This window comes from Sinocyclocheilus anshuiensis, unplaced genomic scaffold, assembly GCF_001515605.1.
Source record: "Sinocyclocheilus anshuiensis isolate Anshui unplaced genomic scaffold, SAMN03320099.WGS_v1.1 scaffold928, whole genome shotgun sequence".
In the NCBI taxonomy this organism is placed as follows: Eukaryota; Metazoa; Chordata; class Actinopteri; order Cypriniformes; family Cyprinidae; genus Sinocyclocheilus; species Sinocyclocheilus anshuiensis.
In genome coordinates this window covers 1177978-1187587 of record NW_015552531.1, presented here as the reverse complement: position 1 = coordinate 1187587, position 9610 = coordinate 1177978, and the positions used below count along the sequence as shown (strand labels likewise).

Sequence of the window (9610 nt, the reverse complement as noted above, 5' to 3'; positions counted from 1 at the left end):
AATATGACATCTAATTAAAAAAATAAAAGAGAAAGGGAAATCAAATAAATAATAAGAATAATAATAATTATTATTATTATTATTATATTTGTATGTATGATATGACCCCTTTAATTTAAAAAGAATGAGAGAAAGGGAATCAAATAATATAAATAAATACCATGAAATCCCACAGTGACCATGTAACATGACCTTTACCCTCTTTCCAGTACTTGACGTGCGCACACTAAACCCAAACTAAATCCTGGACACGCTTAATTCCTAACACATATAATACCCCCAGCTGAGAATACAGTTCATTGATCTCATTGACTGTAACATAGCCCTGGAATAAACCATTCGGAAAATGGGGGGAAGAGGGGTGAATAGGAAAAAAAACATACATTCAAGTATGTTAAAATGATTAATGACAAGCATATTAATAACAGATGAATCACAAATTTGGAAAAAAAGAAGAGTAATTTAAAAATAAAATAAAATAAAATAAAAATAAAATAAAATGATAATAAATTAAATTAAAAATTTAATTTAAAAATGAATAAATAAACGATGAATTAGTAAAATAAAAAAAATAATTCAGTTAATGTTTAAGGGATCCAAACAAAAACCTCCAAGGAATTTAAAGCACTGATAAAACAGTAAAAGAGGAAATAATTAGAGGTTATTTTAAGAGCATTATGAACTTAATTACCCAGAGAAGCGGCATGCTAGGAGGTATTTTGGAAAGCAGGAAATGAGCAACAAACATTACCTTGCATGCACACTGCTAGTGCGTTACCTCAGCATTTTTGATAGTCAGAGAGGAAAGAAGAGAAGAAAACATCAGCAGGTCAGCAGGAAGTGGAGGCAGGGTTTTGTGGGCATGGCAAAATTCACTATGAGGTGGACACACGTCAGCCAACTGGAAGCAATCCTGGAATACAGGGAAAAAAGACCCTGTTTCCACGGTGAGATTTCCAGGTTGCAAGGGTCGTGATGAGGGCATGGGTGAAAAAGCGATCAAAACAAAGACTTCCTTATATACTGTAGTTCCATTCATGATGTTATAGTAACCTTTTAGGGCAGCCACACATGGTTGAAGTGCTCAGGTCTATAACACACGTGCAGTCCAAGAGAGGATTCCATAGTACATGTCAAGAGAAGATTTGCAGAGAAGACACAATCCTGTCAGACTTACCTCCTTCATACTGATGGGCCTGACAGGGAAACCCAATGCCCCAGTGAGCTTAGAATATTTCTTCTCCAAGTTGATGAGATTCTCTTTTTCCTGGGAAAAAATGAGAAAGACTGTCATGATTCAGAAGCACCAACAGCTTTCAATGAAGGGTGCAAAAAAAGGGACCAAAAGGCAGTGTAGCATGGCTATGTAATAATATTACACAGACATACCCGCTGTAGCATCATCTGAAGATTGTTCTTTTCCTTCACAAAGTTGTCCTTGTCCCTCTGAGCCTGCTGGGAAATCTGGGTATGCTGTTTCTTCAGGGCCAGGAGCCTCTCCTAAAGGTGTCACACATATAAACGTGTTGGAATGATCATATTTACAGATTTTCTTTGAGCCTCAACTTTGGAGATGAGTCAAATAGCCACTTTAGGAGGCTTGTGATAAAACTTTCCCATTGTTCTCTGTGGCAGCACTAGAATGATGGTCGGTAAGATTTTTAAAATAATTTTAAAACTAATAATTTCATCCAGCAAGGATATGCTAAATTGATCAAAAAGTGACAGTAAAGACTTAAAAGGTTACACATTATTTCTATTTTAAAAATGCTGTTCTTTTGAAACTTCTATTCAACAAAGAATCCTGGAAAAAATGTTTTATGTAAAATATTAAGCAGTTAACTGTTAATAATAACTGTTTTCAACATTGATAATAAGAAGAAATGTTTCTTGAGCATCAAATCAGCATATTAGAATGATTTCTGAAGGATCATGTGACATATGAAGATTGGATTAATGGCGGCTGAAAATTCAGCTTTGCCATCACAGGGATAAATTACATTTGACAATATATTAAAATAGAAAACAGTTCTTTTAAATGGTAATAATATTTCACAATATTGCTGTTTTTATGTGTATTTTCGATCAAATAAATGCAGCCTTAAGCCTTGGTAAGAGGCTTCTTTCAAAAACATTTTAAAACGTTTGAACTGTAATATTGATAAAACATAAGTTACACTTAATTCACATATTTTGCTTTTTATTTTTCTGGACTAGTGCTTAAAAGCTTTCCGTCTTTGTAAAAAATGAGAAAAAGCCTTTTCACTTTCTGCCCATCAAATCATTTGAATGCACAAAGTTCTTACTCATAAGTAAGAACTTTGCAGGATGACATGAAGGCGCCAACGGGCTGGTGAATGCATATCCAGGAAACTCACCTTCCGTGTGACGGTGCTCCTCTGGTATTCTGCGATCTCCCTGAGAATATGTTGTGTCCGAGTCTCTTTCTCCTCATCCTGACGACTCTCTCGTTCCAGCTGTTGAAACTCTAGGTCTTCAAACCGCTTGGTCTCCACCTCTAGCGTCTCTGCATCCTGATACACAAAGACATGACGGTCTGCATTTGTGCTAGTTCTATATCTCCAAACTGGGAAGGAAATGAAGTCGTAATACTCCCACAGTTTAACAAGCATCAAAGAAACCAGCAATAGTTCACACCAAATCCCCTCTGCTCCAGCAGCCTCCCCAGGGATGGAGACAGGGGTTAAGGTAACCAATAACTGCTAGAAACATGCGCCACGACATGCCAGTGAACAGAAGACCTGCCACAACTTTCACCCGTCACCACTGACCTTTAGAGATCAATCATGTCAACACTCACATAACATGACCTTCTGTGACAAAGAAACTCTGCAGCCATTCCATTCCATTGCAGAAACAGCTACTGTATTCCACACTTTCATTCAAGGCCTGCCAGCTTTAAATAACCTCGTCCCTTCCTATAACTTAATTAACATCTTATATGGTCACTATCAGGGAATGTGTACCAGCCTATCAGGGTGAATCTCATGAAACTAAAATGAAATGAAAATAAGAAATGATACTTGGAGATTTTTAGCATTGTGACATTATTTTTTATGACAATTAAGCACCCCCTTCTTCAATTTCTCAATATTGTAATGGAAAAAAAAAAAAAAAAAGAAAAACAACTTCATTAGAATAATTTAATAATAATAATCAGCATAATAATAAATCATCATCATGGTCATTAATATATATTTATTCAAATATATATAGTAATGCAGAAAAACATTACATTTTATTAAAGAATTAAATTCAGAGAATTTAGTTTAATCTTAAGAAAAATATTGTAATTGTATTGAGAAACATTTAGAATAATTCAATAAAGATTGTTTTTTGCAGTATAACGTTTATATCTAAATAAAATATAAAAAAAAAAACACTAGTTTTTTTACCTTGATTTACTAAAATAAAAAAATGAAATTTTATACAAACTACATTAACATACTTAAACTAATAAAATGATAAATTAAAGTTAAATGAAAATGGAAAATATAAACATAAAAACTTATTACAAATATTAAACTATAAATCTCAATGATGCTAAAATAACATAATTACATAATAAATAATAATTACAATGCATTACAATAATGAGGATGAGATTTTTTGGATTACAGTAATGTGAATTTGAGGGAAATGTGTTTAATATTTGCACATGCACAAAAATTGGTAAATAATTAGACTTAAAATTACTGTTAATTAAAATTTTAAATGAAATTAAAATTAAAAATGTAATCAAAATTTATTTTACTTAATTAAATTTTTAATTTTATTTAACATATTTTTAAAAAATATTTCAAATTTTGGAGAATCAAATTTGACCCATCAGTGCCAGGAGCAATATTTTGATTATATAAAAAAAAAAAAAATGTATTCAAAAACATTATGCAATTCATAACAAACATACAGGAAGCGCACACGATACAAGAGTAGGAAGCCAGCTGAAATGTCTTTCATGGAGGTGAGACAGATGCAAGCGCTAGGGATGAAGAGGACAAGGACCTGGTTATGAGGAAGAGGTGGATGAAGGCTGTGCGTGAGTACTGACCCTGCAGAGCTGCAGCTGAAGTTGCTCTTTCAAGGCTTCGGGGCAGGTGTCCAACTGAGTCTTCTGCTCTGCAAGCAGATGCACCAGTCGCTCTAACTTTACACGCTCCGCATCTAGCTTGGCTTTGTCCTGCATGTACGCGTATAGGATGCAGGGAGAGAGGAGAGAAGGGTTAGTGCCGGGGCAGGTGGGGTGGCCAGGGTTAGTTACTACACAGTCAGTAACAGCACAAGTGAGGCATGATGGATGTGGAGGTGTTGAATTAAATGAAGAACATTAAAACGCAGGAAAATGATAGTTGACATTATCAACACTCAAACAACTGTAAAATACCTCAGCAATCATTTCGAATTGAACTGAAATTGACAAGTGGTCACTTTGCATGTTAACAACACTACAAACAATGGCCTCAAGTGGCGGCAACAGCAATTTGATAACAGACACCAATGTTCAATAACTACTAATAATCATAAAGCAATTCTTGCATCAAGTAATACTGTCCAACCATAGACAGTTTATGGTTGTCAAACAACAAAACGCATTAATATCACGTTCACTTAATAATTCTGTTTCAAAACCTAGCAAGCTTTCTTGCTCCACTTCCTACATAGGCAGCATCCTAATCGCAATGGAACTTAATAAGTGAACAAATCAACCATCTTCTTTAAGAGTTAGCATGTCAGAAATGGGCCGTCAGCTAAAGGGTTTGTATCTCAAGTGTCTCTGCAGCTGCCAGGCTAAATGAATGAATGAGCCGGAAGCCAGGCTGAACTTGAGACGCAGGTGCCAGGATTTCCACCAACTCCTGTCTTAGAAATCCCCTGCATCAACACAGTGTGTGGTGTCACTCAGTTTAGCAAAGGTGTATTTAGAGCAGAGCCGGAATCACTAACTGTGACACGGACTGAGAGGCTGCCAGGAAGTGCAAGTGTGTATGTGTGTGTCTGTGAAATGCAAATTAATTTAAGGCTATATATTAATATTTAAGAAGTAATAATATGTATTGTAAACTTAACATTCTGTACATAAAGGTGCTGACAAAGATACTTAGCCTAACTAAATTAAACTACCTTTTAATTAGCTACTGAGAAGCAAAAGTAGCCAACTACACTAAAGCTATTTAAGGGGGCAATATCTTTTAAATACATTTCCATCTGATAATACAATTTAACAGCATTTATCTGGCACAAAAACCAACAATCTCAATTAGGGTAACATAAATCTACAATAGAAATGAATAATGAAACATGCTAAATTCTATAACAGACTCAAAACCAATGATGAACAACAGCAGTTGGCTACAAAATACAAATACCTAGGGCCTCAAATCAGTGTTTCATTTTGTTTCATTTGAAGTTTGGGGTCAGTATGATTTTCTTTAAAAGAAGTCTCTAATGCACACAATGGCTGCACTTATTTGATCAAAAATACAGAAAAATGATAATGTTATAAATTATTATTACCATTTAAAAGAACTTTAACTGTAATTTATTCCTGTGATGGCAAAGCTGAGTTTTCAGCAGCCATTAGTCTTCAGTGTCACATGATCCTTCAGAAATCATTCCAATATGCTGATATTATGCTCAAGAATCATTTTGGTTGGTTATTATTATCAGTGTTGAAAACAGCTGGATTATTAAATGAATAAATGGTCAAAAGAATTTATTTGAAATAGTAAAGACATTTATAATGTTACAAACGATTTCTATCACTTTTAATCAATTAAATGCATCCTTACTGAATAAAAGTATTAATTTCTTTAAAAAGAAAACAACAAATCTTACTGCCCCCAACTTTTGAACAGTAGTATAAATCAAGCATAGCGTTAGTTCTGGCAGGTCACGCGAGTCAAGCTATCATCGGCTGACTCTCAGCTGATCCATGTCTACCTGTAGGGATATCCACAGCATCCATATATAAGGTCCTTCAGTATTATCAGCAGAGACAAGAAATAATAATCATGCAAACGGAATAATTTCTGCTGTGGTGCAGCTCTAAAGAGAAAATGGTAAACAGTCGTTGTTCAGTTGAAGTCAGCTCAGTGTTGATTCTGTTCGAGTATCAGACACGCTTGTTCTATCTAATTGTATTGGAAACATGCTTGTTCTTAAAGCTATCTGGTTGTTATTGGGAACATGCTTGTTCTTAAAGGTACAGTGAATTGGGAACATGCTTGTTCCAAAGCTATCTGGTTGTTATTGGGAACATATGCTTGTTCTTAAAACTACAGTTGTACTGGGAACATTCTTGTTCTTAAAGGGTCATGAAACCCCAGACTACTTTTTCTGAGATTTTAGCAGAGGTGCTTGTGTTGCACATCATAGAAGACAATGTTAGCATCCGATAACTTTTACTGTTGGAGAAAATTGGTTAATTTTAAGCTTTTTTGCGCTATTTTCATCTTCCGGGTTTAAAATCTACATCGTGTTGACGTCACAATTTGTGACGTGGCAATGGACTGTAGTACATCGATGACGCGTCGGTGTCTATTAAATTATTCATGAGACTGCGTGTTCTTATCCTATGAGAAGATGCTTCGCTTAATTATTCACAACAGCATGTGTTGATTTGCTATGACAAACGCTTCAGATTGTGAGATCGCGCACATTAACTGAGAGAAACGTTCATGGATCGAAGAAGAGTGTTTGTTGTTGCTTTGTAATAAGAGTTCGGCACAAATGCGATTCATTCACTTAGTGAGTGTAACCATTTTTACAGCTCTGTGACACAACCCATCAAAAGGCTTATAAAAACGGTGCAGAATAAGCCTTAAAAGGAACAGGGTGTTCATATATATATTTTCAATGCAGAGTGCAAATGGCTGTGCATTTATTTGTGTTTTTAACTTGATGGGAGCGAAATTAAACTGTCTGAATGCGAAGCTGTGTGTGTTGTCTGTCTCCCCTCTTCCCCCTCCGCTTGCAGCGCACCACACCCACTTTTTTAGCGTTTTTTAAAACTGTGGTGAGAACTAACCAGTGCTGAAACAGGGGGCTTCATGCCCCTTTAAGGCTATCTGGTTTCTGTTGGAAACATGCTTATGAGATTTTCGCTGTCAGTTTGTGTTGGGGGTTATCAGCATATGGTTTTGTTTTGCAGGGTTATCGCTGCTCTCCCTGCTCCTATCCATGCTAGGGTGCGTGGATGTGGAGTTCTTTCCCAGAACAGAACCACTCCACCAATCCAAACTGTATGCTAATTGTCAATCATCTTTGACTAAAGTGGTCCTGACAGAAACAAAGTAGCACATTTTTGATATTTATATGAACTGTCTGAATGAACTAAATCCTTAAAAATGAATCTGACTACTGAACTACTGTACATACCAAAAGAATGGACAGTGTAGGAGAGCGTTAATGTAGGAGAGAGTTAATAACTTCACCGTTAGGTACTCCCTAACACTCATTTACAGATTTCATCATGGCCCATACCTGAGATTTTTCCGTCTGTAGTTTGTTCTCAATGTCAGCCATCTTCTCTTTAAGTTGCTCCAAAGCGTCTTTCTCCTGCTGTAGCTGAGCCGTCTCCGAATCCTGCTCGCCTTCCAACAGAGCGCGCTCCACTTCCAACTAAACACACACACAAACTTGTAATTAATCTTTTACTCAATCTAAAGTTCTGTTTTAAACAAAATCCATCACAAAAATTCACTGTCACTTAGAGTAACTACTGCAACTGAACAGTGATGTCATGTCGCTACGATCTGGACCACCAAGGTGCCTCATTTCACACAAATAAAAAGGGGCCCACGCTCTAAACCCATAAAAGTCCAACCTCATACGACACAACACTGACATTTTGGGTGTATTGAATGGGGCTCTAATGGAACAACTGACTTAGCAGGAACTGCTGACACAAGACCAACCTACCTACGTATCATTAATCAAGAGATGGGAGTTTCTGCTTTAAGGCCAACTTAGGCCAGCTTTCTCTTGTGCTTTAGACCTTGGGCTTTATGAACAACTTTGCAGTGTCTAAAAGGGCATAGAAATAGGATACGTTCTTATTTTCAGAACCAACTTGACAGAGTGAAAAACAATGGAACAGAAGCAGTTTGTAGGGATCAAGACACCATAAAGTTGGCTAGATGGAAATACTGTTAGCTACACACTTTTAAAAATAAAGATTCATTACTGCCATCTATGGATCCATGAAGAATGTTTAACATCCACAGAACTTTCCATTCCACAAAAATATTTTTTTCTAGTGAAAAATGTTTCTTTAGATTTTTTAAATGTTCTTCACATTAAAAAATATGGTTCTTGTGAGAACTGTTGACTGAAAGGTTATTTGGGGAGCCAAATATGGTTCTTCTATGGCATTGCTGCGAAAAACCCCTTTTTGGAACCTTTATTTTTAAGAGTGTACAGCAATTTTTTTACACCACTACGGAGAGACTACTAATCTAGTTATTGTTAATTTTAGTGCATGATTGTAGCATTCATTCTCTGACATCAATAGACACCACTCTATCTCTAAGAGCAAATTTACCTCTGCCTTCAAACCTCAAGATCTTTAAGGAGAGAAAGGAACAAATAGGAAAAATGAGGATGACAGAAAGGAAAGTGCATTACAGGAATGAAGAGCATCATTTAAAGGGAAAAGCAGAGAAAGTGAGGCTTTAAGTGAGAGAAAGTAAAACAGATTTAGTCTTGGCAGTTCAGACCTCCTTGTCTAGCTGAGGTCCTCATCACAGCTCCTGATTACTCTGCCACATGCACAACTCTCCCACACAGACACTCTCCCTTCTCTACTCACACCATCCATGATCTCTCCCACTTCCTGCATGACCTGTAGATGTGTCTACTGCACCTCTCTGATGGACTCCTCCATCTGGTTGTCCAGGTCTTTGATCTTCAGCTCTAACTCTTCCATATTATTCAGGACCTGGATCCTCTCCTCCTCTATACGTCTCACATCCAACTTCAGCTGTGTGTCCTTCTCAGGCGCCTGCTGAAGACAAGATAATGTAAGCAACCACACAACTATACTGAACAATAAAATAAAAAGTAAAACACATAAAAGACATTAGGTCGGTTTAAAATTAAAATGACTGAAAATAGTTTTTTGAAATTCATATAAAGCTAAAATAACATTTTTTAAAAATTAGATGAATGACTTAAACTTGAAGCACTGAAACTACTAAAACTGAAATAAAAACAAATTAAATAGAAATAGAAATATTTGAAAATAATAAAAATGACAGAAGCACATAACAAAATTACTAAAACTTAAAAACTAAAATTGAAATGAAAAATACAATTTTTATTTTAAAATATTAATAAACACTAAACACTCCAGATGTTAATTAAAATAAATAAATAAATAAATAAAATTAAATTGCACGTCACTTCTCTTAAACTTAGAAATGTTGCCTTAGCAACTAACTGAAATAAATTATGTTTAGGTTAAATTACTAAAAATACCAAAACTCAAGCTTAAAATAAAAATAAATTAAAGCTAAATATAAATATTAAAAAAAAGAAGAAAAAAAAGAAAAGCACAAAATAAACTTAAATAAAAACTAAAAATAGAAAA

General features: G+C 35.4%; 1 pseudogene; it reads right to left on the bottom strand.

Annotated features, from left to right (window-relative positions):
- LOC107663610 (pleckstrin homology-like domain family B member 2) overlaps positions 1–9610 on the bottom strand; it is a 41903-nt pseudogene that overhangs the window by 9966 nt on the left and 22327 nt on the right.